Source organism: Ursus maritimus, unplaced genomic scaffold (assembly GCF_017311325.1).
Source record: "Ursus maritimus isolate PB19 unplaced genomic scaffold, ASM1731132v1 scaffold_32, whole genome shotgun sequence".
In the NCBI taxonomy this organism is placed as follows: Eukaryota; Metazoa; Chordata; class Mammalia; order Carnivora; family Ursidae; genus Ursus; species Ursus maritimus.
The window spans coordinates 22,601,643-22,623,770 of NW_024425786.1; positions in this window are offsets into that span (position 1 = coordinate 22,601,643).

Sequence of the window (22,128 nt, forward strand, 5' to 3'; positions counted from 1 at the left end):
CCTCAGTTTCTCCTCTGACCGGAGGATGGGACCCGTTCTAAACTATCTCATGAGCCTATATCACTTAACCTGAATTAAGAATTTATTCAACAGCGTGAACCCACCGGCCAGACCCCAGGCTGACTCTGAGCCTTCCCTGCTGCTTCACGTGTGTACCACAGACACAGGCCTGGCTGGGGTGCGGAGGGGCTGGGGCAGATCTGCCCCCCTGCAGGAAACCACTGAGTGTGCAGGTCGGCCAGGCAATGCTGGGGGAATGAATCCTGGATCTGTGTCCTGTGTGCACTGGGGCTACGGTCGTCCCCACAGGGAGGGGGATGGAGGCCATGACCTTAGCCTAGACCTCCCACGGCTCAGGACAACTGCACAGAGACAGGAACGGGGCAAGAGCTGCCTGGCGCTGAAAGCCTGACTGGTCTGGCATTCATTCCACTGAGTCAACAAGCTCAGCTGTCTTTCCTGTTCGGACAGCACATCCTGGTCCCAGCCCCTTGGAGCTTAATGTCCCCGGCCAGGCCCGGTGGATGCCTGGCAGCCAGTCAGCACGGGGGTGCCTGGAGCAGCTGCTCTCAGTCACAGTGTGGGGCATCCCTGGGGCTCGGTGCTCCCATGCTACCTCTCTAGCCCGGCTGCCCATTGGGAATGGGTCCCATGTGGGAGCCTCACCGGGCAGGTGCGTGGTCATTGCAACGTGATGCCCTCGACAACCCAGAGAGGGAGCTGGTGACACAGAGGGGGAGACAGAGGCTCAGAGAGGGTGAGCAGTTTGCCTCTGTCACCCAGAGGTACAGAGCTAGGATTGAAGCCCAGGTCGACTCCAGAGCCCACACTTACCTACCACCACACAAAGCCTCGTGACCTCAAGGCTACCCAGATCTCACCTGTAACGCCCCCCCACCTCACAGACGGTAAGTTTGGCCAGCCCCCTCCAGCATATCATCACCCCCACCGTCCCTGTCGTTGCCCACAGCGGCATCTGGGGCAGGAAGTATCTCCATTTGAAAGATAAGGAGACAGAGTCTCAGAGAGGTGAGGGGACTCTCCCTAATTCATCGGCTGGTTGTAAATAGCAGAGATAGGATGTGGTCCCAGATCTGTGTGAGGCCAAGGCTGGGATCGTGGGGGCTCGTGCTCAGCTCTCCCGGCCACTCCCTGCTCTGTCGACCCCCAGCCCCTTCCACTGATGCCATCAGTTCCCACCAGCCGACAGCCCTGGCATGCCTCTCTTCAGGCTCTGGGAGAGTCTGCCGCCCCAGAAACTTCCATCCCCATGGCATGATCAACGTTAACTCTGCCAGGGAGTTGCGCTCTTCAGATTTCAGATGACAGGTTCTTAGAGGGAGAGCAAACGCTTTGGATGGCAGAAGCTGGCTAGGAAGAAAATCCCCACAGGCTGGAGCCGCAGAGCGAGGCTCACACGATGGGATTTCATATGTAAATGTGAGTTTAGCATGCAGTGCCAAGCTGAGCTGAGCTGAGCAAAATAAACCAACCATCAGGTACAGAGGAGAGAGACAGGCCTGACATGAGAGCTGACAGGGAGCTCAGGATGAGCCCACGGGGTGACACGTCTCTCATGTCACCTGTCCCTTCACTCTCCCCATCCCCCCCACCGTTCAGTCCATTCCCCAACCAAGGCTGCTGTGATGAGACTGAGAGTCCCCAGACCTGGCTAGTTTAATAAAAACAACAATCATCGTATTAGCAATAATGGAAATAATTTTATCAATAGATAAAATTACCTGTGCTTCTGAACACTTATTACTGAATGCTTTACACTATGTCCTCACATAATCTCTATCTTCACAGCAAACTTGCAAGGTTGGTATGATTACCATCATTTTAGACAAGAGGAGGTTGCAGCTTAGAAAAGCTTAATAATACAGAACCAGTAAGTGGCAGAGCTGAGATTTGAACTTCAGTCTGACTCCAAAGCAAACACCCTCCTGTGCACATCTTGCTGTCTTTTAGACCATGTTGTTAGAGGTATGGAGTCTAGCAGAAGGGAGGTGAAAGTTCTACTCAACTTGGGGGCGCAGAATCTTCTTTCTGAGGAATGAATGTAGAAGGTCGTGGATAAACTCGTCTAAAAGAAGGCCTGAGAAGAGCATGGGAACCAGGTCCCACAGATTAATTAGTTCATTCATTAATTTAACAGTTTTATTAGGATCCTATTATGTTCCATCTCTTCTAGGTTCCGGAGACAGAGAAGTGAAGAAGGTTGGCAATATCCTTGATCTCACTGAATTCTCATTCCAGTAGGGAGCATGGATGATAAACAAATAAATATGTATCTACGAAGTGATAAGTTCTGGGGTGCCTGGGTGGCTCAGTTGGTTAAGTGTCTGCCTTTGGCTTAGGTCATCATCCCGGGGGTCCTGGGATCAAGCCCCACATCAGACTCTCTTCTAAGCAGGGAGTCTGCTTCTCCCTTTCCCTGGTCACACTCTCTTTCTCTCTCACTTTCAAAAAAAAAATCTTAAAAAAAGAAGTGATAAGTTCTATGAGGAAAAGATAGTGAATAGAAAGGGACTAGGGATGACAGGTTACAAGGAGCTGTAGATGTAAAGGCCCTGTGGTAGGAATAAGCTTGATGTGCTCAGGGAACAGCAGAGAGTCCAGTGTGGCTGGAGCAAAGTCGGCAGTGGGGAGGGAGGAGGGAGATGAGACATGAAGGGTTGGTAGGAGGAAGATCACTTAGCATCTATAGTCCATGGCAGGCTTTGGATTTTATTTTTAACGTTGAGGGGATTCATTACAGAGTTTTGAATATGAAAGTGACATGATCTGATCTATCCTTAAAAAATCACTTTGGCTTCTGGATGGAGAAGGGGAATAGGGTGCAAGAGCGGAAGCAGAGAGATCAGGGAGGAGAGATCACACAAGTTCAGGTGGACCTGGGGGGCAGCTAGAGGACAGTGTGGAGAGGTGGCCCCTCACTGAGGAATTACTGTAGGAATCCAGGTTTATCCTAAAAAAGAAGAGGCGAAAGTGAGCATGTAAGCTGCCCTCAGACATCAGAAAGGCTGTCACATGGACCAGAGCTCATTTTCCTTCTGCGTGGCCCAGATCAGAACCAGTACCAGTGAGGGGGTGAGGCTGCAGGACAGCTGGTGTTCCTTTGATAAGGCATGCTGACTCGAGGTGGAGACAGTGACCTCTCTCCCACTGGAGATGCATAGCAGAGGTCAGCTCTCAGAGTTCCCCGGTTCAGTAGACAGAGATCAGCCTTTATGATCAGATAGAGCTGGACCCGAATCCTCCTACCTCTGCTTGTTATCTGTGCTGCCTTGGGCCACTTCATTTTTCTGAGCTTGGTTTCCTCACCTCTAAAGTCCCACCTAATTGTAAGAGCTTAATGCAATCAGGTACATAAAGCACCCAGACCTGTGCCTGGCACGAAGGAGGTGCTCAGTCAATGCCAGTGATGATGCTGATGGGGATGATGTCAATGATGGCGGCAGTGGTGATCATGATAATGGGGATGATGGGGATGGTGACAATGATATGGACGATGATGATGATGGTGATCATGGTGATGATGTGATGATGACGAGATAGTGATGGTGACAATGGGGATGATGATGATGGAGATGGTGGTGGTGATGATGATGACAATGATGGTGGTGCTGATGGTGACAGGATGATGGTGATGACACTAAGAACAATGGTCGTGATGGTAGCCACGGTGATGATGGTGATGAAAGTGATGAAGTTCTTATCAGCGATGACGTGTTACCATGGGGGTTGGTGGTGGTTGTTGAAGAAGGAATTCAAACATCAGGGAAAGGAATGGACTCAAAGACCACTACGGTATCTTTCCAATTCTAAAATTTGATGAGAATACACTCTACAAGGTGGCCCATCACTGTCAGGAAGGACTCACTCTGTTGACATCACCACTTCCTTTATTGATTTCCTCCCCAGCAATTTGTTAGCCCAGAAGGAGCAGTAGAAGCACCCCCAGGCTCAGCTTCTGGACTGGTGAGCCCTGCCCCACTTTGTGCTCAACCCTGTGCCTCCCACACTCTGGGCAGCTCTGGGAGCCAGAGGGGAGGGCTGAAAGTGGGGGTGAGAGGAGGGGAGGGGCAAAGATGCTCACCTCTGTGGACACTTCCCACTCTCCCACATTCGATGGTCATCCAGCTCAGGTTATGGTCAGAGATCCTTAGATTATCTGGTGCAACCACCCCCTCCCATTAGCCGATGAGACACAGTCCAGAAAGGGAGAACGACTTTCTTAAAGTTACAGGAAAAGTCCATGTCTCCTGATTTCCAGTTTAATTCTCTACTTCACCATACTTGATCAATTGACCCTATGTTCTCTCAGGTAGTCAACACCAACCCTCTCGGCCCCATTGTCCTGACAATAAAAACCCCTTCTTGCCACGTGAGTCTGACCCAACATCTTCAGGTGCAGAGTCCGGGAACCTAGGCCCACTCGAGCCCACTAAGTATCGCTTTATAATATAGATTATATAGATTATTTGAGACTTCTTTGCTTCAGTTCATCTTAGCCCAGGTCCACGGTCTTTTACTCCAATAGAAGCAGCTATGCCCTCACCAATTTTCTTGAGATTTCCGTGGGTTAGCCAGTTTCTTTTTCTCTCTGCCATCCTTGACTGTCCCCCAGTGTATCTTTTAGGAATTGCATTCAGTTGCTAGAAATAGGGATCTGAGCAATAGCGGCTCAAACAAATGGAAGATTTTTTTTTTCTCTCATTTAAGAGAATTTTGGACATAGAAGTTCCCATTATGTCATGTTAGCTCCACATATTTTGTCAATGTCCGGTCTCCTTTGGTGTTGCTTTACCTTCCACACTGCATGACCTCATCCCAGAGATCATCTATTGGTCCTATGATGGCTGCTGGAGCTCCAGAAATTACTGTAGCATTCCAGACAGGAAGGAAAAGCAAGGCAGAGGACAAAGGAGCAGAGAGGGTTCTATGCAATGCCTAAGTTCCCATCAGAAAGCTTTTCTGGGGGCGCCTGGGTAGCGCAGTCGTTAAAGCGTCTGCCTTCAGCTCAGGGCGTGATCCTGGCATTCCGGGATCGAGTCCCACATCGGGCTCCTCCGTTGGGAGCCTGCTTCTTCTTCTCCCACTCCCCCTGCTGTGTTCCCTCTCTCGCTGGCTGTCTCTCTGTCACATAAATAAATAAAATCTTTAAAAAAAAAAAAAGCTTTTCTGGAAGCCACACTTAACAATTCTATTCCCGTTGCACTGGCCATGTTGTCTGAAAGGAAGGGAGTGGGGACTAGTCAATATAACTTTTTAAAAAGATTTATTTATTTATTATTTTAGAGAGAGAGAGAGAGCATGAGTGGGAGAGAGGGAGAGGGAGAGAGAGAATCTCAAGCAGACTCCTTGCTGAGCGTGGAGCCTGTTGCAGGGCTCGATCTCACGACAATGAGATTACGACCTGAGCCAAAATCAAGAGTCAGACACTTAACCAACGACACCACCCAGGTGCCCCTAGTAAACATAGCTTTTAAGCAAGGCACCCATCCACCCCCAGCAGCATTGTTATTCTACCAAAGAAGAGGAGACAGGGTTCTGAGTGACAACCTGCCGCCTGGATCTCACCGAGCAACTAGAAGCTTTAAAGAAGGATCTAGAGATGCCAAGACCAGAGCTCTGGCCCCGCAGCTGAATCCAGGAATTCTCCTTGTGGGAAAGGGGGTGTGTAGTGATCCTTTCACACCTTCCTCCATTTTGAAACAAATTAAAAGTCATATTTTAGCAATAGGTGCTTACTGCAGAAAAATTTTAACCATAAAAAAAAAAAAAGAAAAATCCCTTCTAATCTCTCATGCGGAGATAACATCTGTTGGTATTTTTGCATCCATCCTTCCGGGTTTTATTTTCCCTATGCTCATATTAGCAAAATTAGAAATTTACTTGATGTCCAGTTTTATATGCTGCTTTTATTTCCTGCCTTTACTTTTGTAAGCATTTTCCCATCACGCGTTACATTTGAAGGTCTCATTTTTAGTGACCACACGAGTGCAGCACGTGGGCTGTCTCATCGCTGATGCAGCTACCCCACCACCGTTAGGCAGTTAGATGACCCCCGTCTAAATGACGCTGGATGACTGACCCCAAACAGAGCATTTTCTCCATCTCTGATTACTTCCTTTTTTAAAAATTTTATTATGTTACGTTAGTCACCATACAGTACATCACTAGTTTTTGATGTAGCGTTCCATGATTCCTTGTTTGCATATAACACCCAGTGCTCCATGCAATACGTGCCCTCCTTAATACCCTTCACCGGGCTAGCCCATCCCCCCACCCCCCCTCCCCTCTGAAACCTTCAGTTTGTTTCCTGGAGTCCATAGTCTCTCGTGGTTCGTCTCCCCCTCTGATCTCCCCCCCTTCATTTTCCCCTTCCTTCTCCTAATGTCCTCCATGCTATTCCTCATGTTCCACATATAAGTGAAACCATATGATAATTGTCTTTCTCTGCTTGACTTATTTCACTTAGGATAACCCCCTCCAGTTCCATCCATGTCGATGGAAATGGTGGGTATTCATCCTTTCTGATGGCTGAGCAATATTCCATTGTATGTATGAACCACATCTTCTTTATCCATTTGTCAGTTGAAGGGCATCTTGGCTCCTTCCACAGTTCAGTCTTTATGGCAGATTTCCCGTCTCGCTGGGTCCAAGGGTATGGAGATTTTGAAGGCTCTCGAGCGATATTGTGAAACTGACCTCCTGAAAGCTGGCCTGGGTTCCTCCACACCTGAGCTGCCTCAGATGGGTATGTGGTGCCTCCGGCTCCCCTCTGCCCGACTCCCCGCTTCAGCCCCCTCTCCCCTGTCTCTCACGGAAAACAATGGAAAAGTTTATATTCTGAAATATCTAATCAGGTATTTATCTCTAAGTACTTTAAAAAGTCAACATAATTACTGTAGTCCCATTAAGTTTAATTTGCAGCAAATTATGTATTTAGCATGAAGTTGGGGTTGCTTTGCTGGTTGCGGTGGAGCTGGGGTCTGGCTGCTTACAGCAGAGCTGGCGATGCCAGCCCACGCTGCCGGGGCGGGGGCAGTCTGGGGTCCTTTCTTAAGAAGGTGTTATTCCCAGTGTGGGGTTAGGGGAGGACCCTCAATGCTTAGGAGGTCTGGAATTGCACCAGTGCCCCAGCAGGGAGTCCCAGGGGGCTGGGAGAGGAAGGGTGGAGGGCAGTGGCTGTCCGGTTCACTGGATACACTATGGTTCAAATGCTGGGGTGTCGGTGGAGCCGAAAGTCTCCTGTGTGGCTGCTGTGCTGATGGGCTTGGGGCATAAGTAACACCAGGTCCAATCCCTGAGGCAGGGATAAGGATTTTAGTTCCTCTCCCAAAAGCCAAGAGGAGCAGTTGGAGGGATTTAGGCCAGAGCTACCTGCTGGGAAGCCCTTGTAACTGCTCTGGGGTCGGGGGTGGATGGAAGGAAGGGGCATGAGGAATAGAGGGAAATGAGGGAACGGGCTGATGTAGTCCCCCAAGTGAGGGATCATGGTTGTGCCAACAGCTCTGGACACCCCGCCCTGTGTGCCCTGGGCCAGCTCTGAGTTCACCTGTGGTGTGTGGTTCCCAGAGCACTGACTGCTCCCCATTCAGGCCCTGCTTCCAGTGCCCTGGGGGCTTGACCAGCCACGGACAGGGCAGCCCAGAAGTGCCAGGGATTTACACCCCAGGGGCACCCCTCCACCAGGGAGGTATGGACAGGGTTGGATACTAGATAAATACCCAGCTTCCCTCTGCGGGACAAGTCTGAGGCACGTTCTGCACCCTTCCTCAGAGGGTCCCAGACAAGACTGAGCCCACAGTGTGAACTGCTCTCTGACTCAACCTTTAGGGCTTTTGTCCCTCTTGACCTCTGTCCCCTCTTCACTGTGCCTTCTGGGATCAGCATCCACATAAACCCCCTGCACTTTTGGAGGAACCCAAACCTCGACATTGCTGGATCACTCCAGAGCAGCTGGACGGATAGAGTGGAGGCTGGAGAGGTACTCAGGACGGAAGGGCAGGAGAGTAACAGGCAGGATGCAGGATGAGGAAGAGGGAGAGGTCAGCATGAGCAAGACTGATCAGCAAGTGAATGGAGGTTCTTACCCGTGTGTGTGTGGGGGGGTGTGGGGGGGGTGTATGTGTGTGTGTGTGTGTGTGTGTGTGTGTGTGTGCATGGGACCAACACTCCGCCCCATTTCCATTACCCCAGTAATATCTCTGTGCTCAGTTCCAGTCAATGCCCTCAGCCTCTTTATGCCATGTAGCTCAATTTCGCATGCCCTCAAATTTCACATGCATGGAATCCCATGCTAGGTATCCCGGGTCTTTGCTCGACAAAATGTTTCTGAGATTAACCTACATGAGTATTTACGAGCAGTTTATTCTTGCTTATTGCTCAGTCTTTGTCCATTATCCGTTTATCCATTAACCTGTCAGAGGACCATGGAGTTAAATCCATTTTGGGGCTATGATGAATAAAGTTGCTATTAAAATGCTTATACAGTCTACTCATAGACCAAAGTTTTCATTACATTCTGGTACTTAAAAGTGGAATTCCTAGGTCATGGAATAGGTGTATATTTTACGTGATAACAAACTGACAAGCTGTTTTCCAAAGTGACCATATTATTCTGCGTTCCTCCAATAACGTATACAGCTTCCATTCGTTCCACATTCCTCACCAATACTTGGTATTCTCGGTCTATTTAATTTTACGGATAATGCAGATCCCTGGCAACTGATAATGTTGAGCATTTTTTCCAGGTGTACTTTGGCCATGTGTATCTCTTCTAATGAAGTGTTTTTATAAGTCTTTCGCCCATTTTTTTTTTGAGTTTTTCTTTTCATGATTAATTTGTAGGAGTTCTTTCTATATTCTGAGTATAAGTCCTTTGTCGGGTATATGTATTGTGATTATTTTTCCCTAGCTGTGGTTTGCATTTTCTTATTCTGAATGATATCTTTTGAAAAACAAAAGGTTCTTATGCTGAACTCCAATTTGTCATGGCTTTGGCCATGTTTCAACAAAAGTTTATTTATGAATGCTGAAATTTGATTTTTGTATAATTTTACATGTCACAATTTTTAAATTTGCTTTCAAACTACTTAAAAATTTTAAGAAGCATTCTTAGCTCAAGGGCCATAAAGAACAGGTAACCAGCCAGATTTGGCTCATAAAATTTGCCAAACTCTGGCATACAAAAATCAATTGATTTTTGTACTTTGACTCATATCAGCAGCTTGTTAAATTTGCCTATAGTTTCTCATTGTGCTTGTAGTTGAATCCTGTGATTTGTTAAACTCACTGGTAACATTTTGTAGATTGCTTAGGATTGTCTATCAAATGTTTGTGTCATCTGTGAATAATCCGAGGTCTAATTAACCTTTCCAAATTCCAAGCCTTTTATTTCTTTTTGCCCTACTAAACGAACTAGAAATTCCAGTACAATTTTGAATAGGAGTGATGATAATGTACATCTTGCCTTGTTCCTGATGGAGGAATACTTCCACTTTTTTACCACTTATACCTGAAGCTAGCTGTAGGTCTTGCATAGAGGTCCTTTATAAGATTTAAAACAAAAAAAATTCCTTCAGTTTCTAGTTTGCTGAGTTTGGGGCACTAAATGGGTATTGATTTCTTTAGATACTTTCTTGGCATTTATTCAGATGATCATATGGCTTTTCTCTTTTGTTATGTTAATGTGGTGAGTTACTTGGGTTGATTTTCAGATGTTAAAGGATGATTCTTACATTCTTAGAATAATTTCTACTTGGTCATGATGTATCAACCTTTATATATATTTCCAGATTTTATGTGTCAATATTTTTTAGTGACTTTGCATCTATCTTGAGCTTTCTTTCCTTTAATGTCCTCATCAGGGTTTAAGAGTTATGCTGGCCTCAGAATGAATTCTGAAATTATGAATTGTCCCCTCCTTTTCTATTATCTGAAAGAATTTGTGGAAGATTAAAATTATTTACTTCAGAAATGCTGTATTAAACTCACCAGTTGGGCCCGGATCTTTTTTTGTGGAGAAGATTTTTTATTATGAATTCTATTTAAATATTAGATATAGGGCTATTCAGAGTTTCTATTCCTTCTTATGCTAGTTTTGGCAAATTATATATTTCAAAACATATTTTTAGGTTTGTCTAAGTTGTTGGATTTATTGGCATAAAGTTCATAATACTCCCTTATTACCACTTTAATATCTGTACTATCTGTAGTGATGTCTCCTCTACCATTCTTGATACTGATAATTTATGTTTTCTGTTATTTTTCTCATGCTGTCTTAGTCAGCTCGAATTGACATAACAAAATACCATAAAGTAGATGGTTTAAACCACAGAAACTTATGTGTTACAGTTCTGAGGGCTGGAAAGTCCAAGATCAAGGTGCTGGCCAATTTGGTACCTGGTGAAAGGGCCCTTCCTTGCTTGCAAACACCCTCCATCTTACCATGTCCTCAAATGGAGGAGAGACATGAACTCTTTGGTGTCTCTTCTCATAACGATGTTAATCTTATTGAATCAGGGCCCCAACCTTATGACCTCATTTAACATCACCTGCCTCCCTATAAGCCTATCTCTAATACAGTCACATTGAGAATTAGGGCTTCAACATATGTATTGAGGAGCGGGGGCACAATTCCATTCATGGCACATGTCTTGATAAATTGACCCTTTGAATATGTTTCTCTCTGTCCCTTATATGCTCATTGTCTTGAAGTCTACTTTCTCTGACATTGTAGTCACACCAGCTTTCTTAGGCTTAGCATATCTTTTTCCATTTTTTGCTCTCACCCTGTCTGTATCTTTTTACTTCGAGTATGTATTTTATAATCATCAACTCTTTGGGTCTTACTCTTTTCAATAATTTGAAAATCTCTGACTTTTATTTGAAGTACTGTACCTGTGTTGACTTTATCATCTTTCCACTTGTTTTCTATTGGCCCCATTTGTTGTTGGTTCCTTTGTTTCTCCTCTTCTGTCTTCTTTTGGGTTAACTGGGAATTTTTTAGTATTCCTATCTAGTTCTTTTATTGGTGTTGCATTATACTTCTTTGTGTTATTCTCTGTATTTTTGCTGATATGTTGTTTTCCCCTTGGGCTCATCGAAGTCTGCTTACACATGTCAATTCAGTGGTCAGTATGCATCCCAAATTTATCTCAGTCTAACCTAAATTAATACTATACTATTCTATTTATACAAAAATCTTATAACAATTCAATTCTGTTTATATACTCATTCTCATTCATTGGCAGTTATTGTCATATATTTTACTTCTGCCTGTGTTGTAAACTCCATAATACACGATTATTATTTGTTCTTTAAACCATTAACTAACTTTTACAGGACTGAAGAGAAAATCTTTTTTATATTTACCATTTCCAGTACTTCTTATTTCCTGTAGACCTGAAATTTCATCAGATATTATTTCCTTTTAAACTGAAGTATTCATTTAAAATATTTTGTAGTGTGGATCTACTGGCAACAATATTATCATAATCTTTGATTTATCTAAAAATGTTTTTAATTCATCTTAATTTAATTTTTTTTCTTTTTGTTGGATAATAAATATTCTAGATTAAAAGTTTTTTTCCTCAAAACGTTAAAGATGCTACATTTTCCTGAGGCTTCCATTTATCTGACATAAAATCAGCTTTCATTATCATTCTTGTTCCCCCATGTTAATATGTATCTCCTCTCCTCTGACTGCCTTTACAATCTTCTCTTAATCTTTGCATTGTAGCCATTTGACTATGCTGAGTCTAGAAATGATTTTCTTTGTAAGTATGCTGCTTGGGATTTACTGAACTTACCTATCTAAATGACGACGGTCTTTTATCAACTTTTGAAATTTTTTTCTAATATTTACTCAAATATTTGCTGTTCAGTCCCAATATTTGCTTTCTCTCCTCTGAAAGGTCACTGAGGCTCTGTTTGTCTTCAATATTGTTTTATACACACAGCTGCCCCTATTATTAACATCTTCCATTAGTATGGTACATTTGTTATTATTAATGAACTAATAGTTACACATAATTACAAACTAAAGTCCATAGCTTATTCTGAGTTCCTTAATTTTGCCTAATGTTCCTTTTCTGTTCCAGGACCCCATCCAGAATACCACATGACATTTAGCGGTCATGTTCCCTTAGGCTCCTCTTGGCTATGACAGTTTCTCAGACTTTCTTCAGTTTTGATGACTTTGACAATTTTGAGGAGTACTGGTCAAGTATATTGTTGGATGGCCTTCTCTTGGAATTTGCCTGATGTTTTTCTAATGATTAGACTGGGGGGTATGGCTTTGAGGAAGGAAGATCACAGGTAAATAAACATTGCTCATATCCTATGAATAGCGCAACTATCAATGTTACCTATAACTATTGATGTTGACCTTCATCTCCTGGCGAGGTTGAGTTTGTCAGGTTTCTCCACTGTTATTCTTTCACCACTCTTTCCATACTGTGCTCTTTGGAGGGATGTCACTATGAGCAGCCCACACTTAAGGGGTAGGGAGTTAGTCTCCACTTCCTTGAGGTTGGGCAGTATCTACATAAATTATGTGGAATTCTTCTGCCCAAGAGATTTGCCTCTTCTCCACAAGTTATTATTTTATCCAGTCATTTATTTATATCAGCATGGATTCATGGATACTTATCTTATATTTCGGGTGATAATCCAATATGACTTCAATTTGTTGTTCAAATTTTTCAAGTTTTGGCCATTTTTTTCAAGCTAGTCATCTGCATAGGTTAGCATAATCCATTAAAGTTACTGCTGATTCCAACATCTGAGTCATCTGTGGATCTTTTTCACTAGCTGATTTTTCTCTTGACTTCAGGTTCCATTTTCCTCTTTTCTCATATGTTTAGTCATTTGTCCTTGTTTCATTTGTTGCTGATCTAAAGATGAATCCTTCTATCATGAGACATAGTCTTTACTCCTAATGCATGGCCCTTCTGGGGGCTTATTAGAATACTGTCATTCACAGCAGAAGTCAGACCCCAAGTTGTGTTTCCCTTGCACTGGGCAGATTCTCACATCTTGTCTCAGCAATTCCATCTCTCTAGTTATTGTTTTCCCTTTGGATTCTTGGAAGTCTTGCCTGCACATGCAAGTTCAAGGTTTTGAAGGGCATTTACACACAGAATTGGGAAATTGGGAAAGGATGTGGCCCATCCTTTCTGAGATTTTTCTCCTCGATTTCTAGCCACTTAGCAGGCCCAAATTGTGGTTTCTAATTCCTTAAATCATTAAGACTATACCTTTCTTTCATGGACAGTGAGGTGCCCTCAGGAGGAAAAGAATGTAACTGTGGATGTCCCCCAGCATGGTTCCCTTCTATTAAGGGTCATAACTCTCCCAGTTTCTGCCAGGTGTTGGTTGCTTTCTATTTCCTTCAAACAATAATCTTTGCATTTTTAAAAACATCTTGTCTAGAGTTTATATGTGATCCAGTACAAGCTACTCTGCCAGTGTCAACATTCATAAGCTTAATATATTATTTTGATAGTCACCTTGAACTTATCTGAATCAAGACAAGGAAAAAATAAACCATTCTGATGGTATGTATAAGGCTAGAGGTTGCCTGGTCATTCTGTTGCTTTCTCTCCCTGAGCCTCCATTTGCTTAGTGGTAGAAAGACTAATAATTCCCACCTTATAGTTTATGGTGAAGGCTAAGGAACATGGCACACAATAGGTACTCACCAAACCCTTCCCCTTCAACAGAGCTACCCAACTTCCACTGCCTGCACACCAAGCCTTGATTCTGCTCCCACCTCTCTCTCCTGCCTGCCTCTCCTAGCAAAGTCTGGCTCTTATGGGCTTCTAGTCTCTACAGGGGGCCTGTCCTGTCCTCAGGCCATCCTTTTGGAATGAGGCCTGCTTGTAGGCCTGCTAGTCCTCAGTTTTGTTTTTCTATCTCCTTGAAAGGGAAGACAACTATTTTGGGTATTCTTGCATTCATTCAACTAATACCATTGAGCACCTGCTATGTTCTGAGCACTATCCTAAGTGCTGGGAGCCAGCAGTGAACAGAGAGAGGATATCTCTGCTCTTATATTCAGTGGACGGGCAGACAAAATAGCAATAGATCAAATACATAGTATGCAAGCTGGTGATAAGACCATTTGAGGGTAAGAAGCAGGGAGGGGAAGGTGGAGTGTAGAAATAAAGAGCCACAGTTTTAAACAGTGAGGTCAGGAAAGGTAACCCTGTGAACACAGACTGTAAGGAGTGAATCACACAGATATATAGGGGGGGAAACATCTGAGTCAGATGGAAGAGCAAATGCAAAGGCCCTGGGGTGGGAGAGTGGCTGGAGCAGAGGTATCAGGCTGAGAGCAGGAACAGATGGTTAGTGGGAGTTCAGACTGCTAAGAGCTTTGTGGATCTGAGACCCACCCTCAGCCCCCTCCCAACATTTAAAGACAGGGAGAAGAGAGGGAATCCGCAGGAGAGGCAGAACAGAGGCCAGCGAGGTAGGAGGAAAACTGAAAGGGAGTGGCAAGGAGGCAAGAGCACTCAGGTGTGTGCAAGGTGAGGGCTGAGGCTCGCCCGCCGGATTTGGTGAGGAGGAGGACACCGGCCCCCTTAACAAGAGCTTTTTAAGTGAACGGGTGCAGACACAAGCCCGAACAAGGTCAAGAGAGGAGGAGAGGAATGCAATGGGAATGAGTGGAAAAGAATGAGAGATCAAGAGAGGTTTATTTCTCTTATAAATGAGAGAAATGTCTGTACTCTCTATGCCAATGGAACGACGGAATAAAAAAGGGAACATCTAATGATGAAGAAAGGCAGGAGGACTTGGAGGAGCTGTATTCCTGCGTGCTCTCATGCGTCCCTACCTCTTCCGTCATAGCACACCACTCTCCTATCAGGGAGCCACACTCCCAGAGTTCAAAGGAACCGGAAAGAGGCTGCCCCACCCCTAGCTTCTGCAGTGGGCACTTGAACAGAGTTGAGCAAAAAGAATACTGCCGCCTCAGGCCAGTGATTGGCTAAGGGAGGGTCACATGACCCAATCTGGACCAATCAGAGTGCAGAGCACGGGCTCTGGGCCTTCCGTGGAACAACTGCAAATCCGGGGCTCTCTTGTCATGGGGGTGGCTGAACTGATAGAGAGCGGACCCAGCCGTGTCTGCACCCTGAGCCTGTGTGGGTGCGGCTCCACCCGGCTGCCTGTCCTGGCATGGAGCCTGCCACAGAGCAGACTAATAATGCCCGTGCATCAGGACTGGCTATCCTGCGCCTGACTGTCCCCACCCCATGCCGGTCCTTCTCTGCTGCATCAGTCATCACTGCTTTAGTTCTTTATAGTCATGATCGCTATCTAAAACATCCAATTATCCCATCTATTTACTCAATTACTGACTTCCCCCATGGGGGCTCTGGTCTACCTTTCCTACTACTGTATCTCCAGGATCTAGACCTGTTGCTGGCATGGAGCAGGGCTCCAAATAAATATTAGTTGATTGAGTACGTAAATAGACAAGGATGTGCTCCGGTGGCATATTTATACTCGGCCACACCTCACTGAGCCACAGGCGAGCAGCCGGCGGCTTCAGCTACCTGGAATACGACAAGAAAACTCAAACAGCCCTGGAATTACCAGCGTGCAAGTTACATGGGCCACGTCTGAAATCACACGGTTTTGTCTTTGAAAAGGTGCTCCCTTTGTGTCCTCACTCAGAGATCAGGGACTCCTCTCCCAGACATGGCTCTAACATGCCTGTGACCTGGTTTCCCACCCAAGGCGGCTCAGAGGCAGGACACCAGGAGGGGTGGGAGGACGGCTAGAAGCAGAGATACTGACACCAGCAAGAAGAAACATCTGGCAGCCAGGAGACTGGGAAGAGCTGGAAAGCAGATGCAACAACTGTAGGAGAGAACAGGCAGGGCCCTGAGTGGAGGATGAAGGGGGGGGTAGGGGGGCTGGGGCTGGAACATGGAGGGTGGTGGTGATGACTAAAGGCACAGAGCAAAGCTTAAATTATGCTCCACGGTCCCCATTCTAGAAACAGGAGAATGTGAGCTATATTTGATTCATTTATTTTAAAAATAGATTGATTCCATTCAGAAAAGTAAGCAGAAAATATCGTAATCACCCGTCCTCTTACTCAGAGAGACGCCTCTGAGTGGGACACGCAGGTGTGGGTTCTGCGTGATGAAGCCTGCGTCACAAAATGTGCCGCACAACCGTGGCTTTTGTTGGCTGCATAATATTCCATCATAAGGTCCCACACTATTTCACAAAACCACTCCCCTATTGGACAATGTTTCCAAACTTCGGTTGCTATTGATCACTCTGTAGTGAACGTCCTTGTGAGCCTGCATGCTCAGCCCTGATCGTGTTTCCTGATGGTAGAATTGCTGACTCAAAACTATGGGCATCTTTTTTTAAGATTTATTTTTTTATTTGAGAGAGAGAGTGTGCGAGCAGAGGGAGGAGCTGATGGAGAGGGAGAAGCAGACTCCACACTGAGCCCAGAGCCAGACACGGGGCTCCGTCCCAGGACCCTGAGATCACAATCTGAGCCGAAATCAATAGTCAGACACTTAAATGACTGCTTTACACAAGATCCTCAAAACTATGGGCATTTTAAGATCTTTTTTATACATACTTTGAAATTTATACACACACAAGTTGGGTATCAGGGACATTTTGATGCTAAATTAATCAGAGCTTGGTGTTTAAAGAATGAAAGCTCATTATAGAAAAGCCCCTTGTGTAACTTCTCATCCCTAGATGACTGATGTCTCCTGGGGGGACAATCGTGTGTGTGTGTGTGTGTGTGTGTGTGTGTACCAGCACACGTGTGCGTGTCCAGCTCCTCTCCCATGTACATGGCACATTTCCCATCCCCCATTTCACTGGTACTATTCAACTATCCTGTGAGCTACACAGGCTGTGTATTCTCACTCCCATATTACGGACGAAGATACTGAGGTTCAGAGAGCATGTATAGTACAGAAAACGGGGCATAAGCAGACACACCGGAGTTCAGATCCCAGCGCTGCTGCTGGGTAAGCTTGGCCGGTCTGGTCTCTTGAGCCTTGGACCTCTTGTGTATAAAATAAGAACACGACCGCAGCCGCGGAGGGCAGGATGAAAGGAGAGTGCCGATGGAAAGCGTCGGGTATAAGCAGGACACACAGTAGGTGCTCAAGCAGTGATATTTTGGGTCCTTGTTAGGAAAGTCAGTTGTCAAGGTCACAGAAGGAGAATTGAACCCCCTCTCCTACCCACAAGCCAACTGCATATTCCGGGTACCTGCCTTTGAACCACATGCCTACACTGAGGAGGAAACATTTTGGATTCGTCTCCACGTGTGGGATATCGTCACCGGGTCCCCAGAAGCCTGTGCTGCTGTGACTCCAAAGGGGACAGGGCCTCACAGGAGTCAACTCTAGGAATAATAAAACTTGCGGAGGTCTTTCTTATGTTGAGCTACACCCCGGCCTGTGTCAATGCCCTCTCGGCCCGGCCCGTTTCTGGGCCTCCACCCCTCACCCCTGAGAGTCCCGGCCAAAAGCTTGCAAGAATCCCTCCCTCCCCTGGGCAGGTCTCTGGGAAAGTTATTCCAGCTGCCAGGCCAGACCATTCTGGGTAATGGATGGCGTCTCTTTAAAGCTATCTGGGAGATGGGCCGCTCCTTAATCTGCGGCAGTGTCATTAAGACAGAAAACGTTTGCCCTCTGGAGCTCCTGATGGCCTTTAGAAGCTGCAAGTTAGACACCAACTGGGAAGGGCTGCTCTGGACTTAACCCTCCCCTTCCCAGCGCAGGGTCAGGCCTCAGCGGATGGGGCCACAGATCACTGCCTGGACTCTCAGGAGCCCCGGGGTCTCACTTTCCGCTCTTCTCAGCCTGGAAGTGAATGCGTGGGTGTGAGGGCAGGGAACAGAGGAATCCCTGACACTTGAATCCCTCAGTCAGGTGTTTGTAGGTGGAGGACCCTCCCCCAGGCTGGGCTGAGAGCAGGGCTCTGGGGGACCCACCCTGGGGGCCATTCCCTGAACCTCTCTGTGCTGGGTTCCTACAGGGTGGAGGGGCTGGACGGGCCTCCCAGCTCGGAGGTTCTAGGCTCTGTGTTTCATGGCAAGCAGAGCCTGGTGGTGTTCTCTGAGATGAAGGACGTGTCCTTGTCCCCCGGGTCACCACACTGAAGCCTGCTCCCCAATGGGGCACATGTGACAGGTGGGGAGGCCAGCCCTGGGGACGGAGGAAAGCAGGTGACCTGGGCGGGCTGACAGAGGGGAGGGAGCCCCTGTTACCCAGCACCCCCTGGGAGCCCAGCACTGTGCTGGGACTCCCCCCACCACACACACACACACACACACACACACGCTGCCCAGGGCCAGCCTCACGACACGAGAGAGAGGTCTCACCTTGACCCCTCGCCTCCCACCTCCCTGCTTTTGCACAAGCAGTCTTCCCTCCTCTAGCCAAATCCTACACAACCCAAGGCCTGCCTCCTCCAGGAAGTCTTCCCAGATGTCTCATAGCCGAACCCCTCATGGCTCCACCCAGCTGGCCCTCTGGTTGTTTCACTGCCCAACCCAGTTTTAGATTTTGTGCTGTGAGGCCCAGACCCAAACATCAGCTCATCTCTTTATGTCTCCAGGTTAGTCGATATTTATGGGGTGCTGGCTTGGGGCAGGCACTGTGGGGGCCACAGAGAGGATGAGAATAAACAGCCATCGAGCACCTGCAGATGCCCCCGGGCCTGGTCAGCTCACATGGGGTCTGGGCAGGCTCCTCATGCTGTTGGGGGGATGAGGACCCCAAGCCCAGAGACAGGAGAGGCGGTTCAGGTCCCACAGTGAGTCCGTGGCTGGGATGCAAACCCAGGCCAGACGCCACCCCCACCCTCCACCCCCATTACTGCCCCCGGAACTGTCTAACCCCCTCAGCTGGGGCAGGCCTGGTGCTCTAGCCTGAGCTGTCTGGTCAGACAACGGGGCTGGGGTGGCCACAGCTACGCAGAGCAGAGGGCAGGACAGGGAGCAGCAAGGCAGGGCCCTCGAGACGTGTGGGGCCCCTAGGTCACCCCTCAGGGATGGGAGGGGCCCTGCCCCCCTCGGTGACATGCTCACCACCTCTGCTGACTCCCAGCCTGGCCTCCAGGCCCCTCTCCGACCCCGCCTTCCCCCAGACTGTCCCCAGGGCCCAGCTCGCCCTGAGGAGCGCAGGGTGTAGATTAACACACGTTCCCCTCTGGCTCCAGCTGCTCTTTCCTCCCGCCTTCCCTCGCCAGCTGGATTCTCTAGAAACACTCGGGAACAGACGGAGCCGCTGCTCCTGGGCCACAGGTGGGCGAGGCCGGGCTCCCGGCCTGGCGCCGGGTGACAAGTCCCACCCCTCGCCGCTGGGAGCCCCCCGGCCCTGGTGAGATGTGGGTGCCTGGTGGCCTCACGTGGGGACAGCAAAGCCCTCCCGCCCCCGGGCCCCGGACACGCGGCACTGCCAGGGCGCTGACGGAGCCTCCCGTGACACGGGACGTCACTTGGGGACTCTGTTGGGCCGCCCCCCACCTTTCATGTTCTCAGTAAGCCTGGCTTTGGAAAGAGAGAGGCTGAGGCAGGAAAGCAAACCCCAAGCTTCCCCGGCCGGAAGGAGCCCCCAGATCCATGACAGCTGTCACGGCTGTAGGCGGGACACAAGCCCAGAGAAAGTGCCAGAGCTCGCGCAGCCAGTTAGCAGCAGAGCCGGACTAACCGGTGGCTCCTGCAGGTCACACGCAGCATCCCGGTGAAATGGTGTGTGCGTGTGCCTGTGTCTGCATGTCTGTGCATGTGCGTGTCAGGTGAGCACACGGCCGTCCCAAGTTGTCCGTGACCGTCACCGTGCGGGTGGAGCCCGACCCTCTGTCTGAGCTGGTGTCGCTTCTCGGGGAGCTCTCTGGTCCTCAGCTGGCAGCAGGCAGGGGACAGGATGGGGGAGAGGGCAGAAAGCCCACTCTCCTCTATTTGGTTTCTAGATTAGGGAACGAAAATTACGTTTAAACTCTTTGCAGGGAGGTCTTTCTTCCTAATCACCCGCCCTGCGGCACAGATCTCTACGACGTGGGGACGTCTAATCAGATTCATTGGGTGGAGAGTGATTTCTTTTCTCTGAGAATCTGAACCCCAGAGAAGGGACCGTTGGAGGCCCGGTGCCCCCTGTCCCCCCACAAGCCCTCCCTGGCCTCCCTCTGGTCTCCCCTCTCTCTGCTTCTCTCCTTGTCTCCTGCTCTTTCTGTCACCGAGTCCCTCCAGTGTCTCTGTCCGCCCCTGTCCCCAGCTCTCTCCTGGTTTGGGCTTCTGCGGCCCCAGGTGTGAGTTCTGACCTTGCTGGGGGTCCCCCTCCCCATACCGCTTCTCTCGGCGAGGAGCTGAGCTGGGGGCTTCCCCCACATTCCCAACAGTGATGCTCCCTCTGTGCAAAGAGGAGGGAAGAGGCATGGCAGGACTTGTTCAAGGTCACCTTCCCTGGCAGCTGGGGGCTGAGGTTCGAGGGGTCACTGGACCCACAGTTGGCCTGAGCGCCTTCAGAGGGAGGCCTGCGGGGTCAGGCTGGGCCACACCAGCTGCGGGGCTCAGGGAGGTTCCGGCTTCGAGAACAGGGTCTGGGCAGTTCCGAGGGGGGCTCCTTGTGCTGGAGCACAGAGCGGCTGAAGGCCTAGCTGCCCCGTCCTCCTGCTGGCCCAGGCTGGGCACCTCCACCCGCACGGGCCTGCAGCCAAGCTTCCCTGGCTGCAGACACTGCTCCTTCCCGGGGTCTGGCCCAAGCTCAGCACCTCCTTCCCTTCTGTTGCCCCAGCCAGGCCTCCCTGCAGCCCCCACCCAGGGGTCTCCCAGCCCTGCCTCCTTACTGTCTCTCCCCCACCTCTGTCCCCTGTCCCCAATGGTCTCCACCCAGTCCAGAGCATCACTCTCTCTCCTTGGACACAGCACAGCCACCTGGTGTCCTGTCCCCCCTTCCAGCACACAGTCCACAGCTCACGTGAACATGCCAGGCCCCCTCTCAAACACCTCCCATGCCTCCCCTGCTCTGAGGATGAAAATCCCCACAATTTATGTGAACTACTGGGCCTCCTGGACCTCCCCAGCCCCATCTCTCCCTACCCCTGGCTCACACGCTGACACCCCCTCCCCCCCACCAGCTTTCTCCACAGCTTCGCTCAGCAGTCAGTACTACCAGCCGGTGTGCATGGAGCAGTCACCATGCTCCAGGCTATGGGCCCCTTATGACTGTCTCATTTAATACTCCAACAACCTTGGGAGAAATTGTTATCCCCATTTTACAGAAGAGGAGATGGTTTCACAGACATGAAGCTCCTGGCCAAGGTCACTAGGCTGGGAAGTGGTATGGCTGGGATTTGAACCCAGGTCATTTGTGTGACGTCAGCTCTCTCCGTCCCACCTGCCCCTCCCAGGTTAGGGGCCCCTCCTGCACACTCCTGTGTGTCCCCCAAGCATCTGCCTGTTTCTCCATCCCCCCAATCAGGTCTGGGCTGTGAGCTCCCCACGGCCACCCCGGGTCACACCTGCCTGATCCTCAGGCCCTGCATAGGGCCAGGCCTGTGGAGGACGCTTGGCCAGGGAACACTACCCAAAGAGTGGGGGCCACAGCCCTGCTGACTGCTGATCCCCTCCCTCTCTCTCCCTCCCTTCCCACCACCCAATACCTCAGTAAGCAAAGCCTTTAAACCAAAAACAATTTTACAGTTCATTTGAGTTAATTTCGGCTGCTCTTTCTGGAAACCATCATCCCCAAATTGTCTGCAGAGAAGCGTGCAGCCTCCCTGGCAGGCCCCCTCCCCGCCCTCCCACCAGGAGCCCTGGAACCCCAGGAGGTGGCCGGAGGTTGGAGGGTAGAGACCTCAGGAACTCAAGTCAGCACAAGGTAGGAGGCGAACGCTGGGGTGTGCAGTCCCCGCTCTCAGGGAGTCCGCGGATGAAGAGGAGCCCAGCTGCAAGCAAAAGCACCCAAGGTGTTTAGCAAGTGTTGAGCTATGACACGTCATCCGAGCAGAAGTCTAACAATACCAACTGCACAACCCTGGCAACTGGGTCAACCTCTTGGGGCCTCAATTTTCTCATCCACACAATGGGCGCGGCGAGGCCCCAGCGAG